A 359-nucleotide genomic window follows, 5' to 3' on the forward strand; every position below is an offset into this window, starting at 1 on the left:
GGGTTTTGTCGCTATTCCTTTCCCAAAGTTCCTTGCCAGAAAGTAAAGTTACGGAAAGGGGGCTAGATTGAAAACGCCGGGTGGGAAAAATAAAGCGGGGGCTCCGGGGGCCCTTTTCAACGGCCCCCGCTGCCCGGGTCGATGCGGGTTTTGGAAACCGGGGGGCCGGACACCCCACCACAAGATCGAAAAAAAGAGGTTGAAAAACTTAACTTCCCCCATTTTTGGTATCAAAAAGGGAAACCTTTGGACACGACCAACGCAGATTTTGGAAATCGTGGGTTTTTAAACCTTTATGGTTAAGAAGATTGTAAGGGGGACATAAGCAAATTTTGGGGGGAAAATGTTTTGAGAAAGTA

The sequence above is a fragment of the Penaeus monodon genome, chromosome 22 (assembly GCF_015228065.2).
Source record: "Penaeus monodon isolate SGIC_2016 chromosome 22, NSTDA_Pmon_1, whole genome shotgun sequence".
In the NCBI taxonomy this organism is placed as follows: domain Eukaryota; kingdom Metazoa; phylum Arthropoda; class Malacostraca; order Decapoda; family Penaeidae; genus Penaeus; species Penaeus monodon.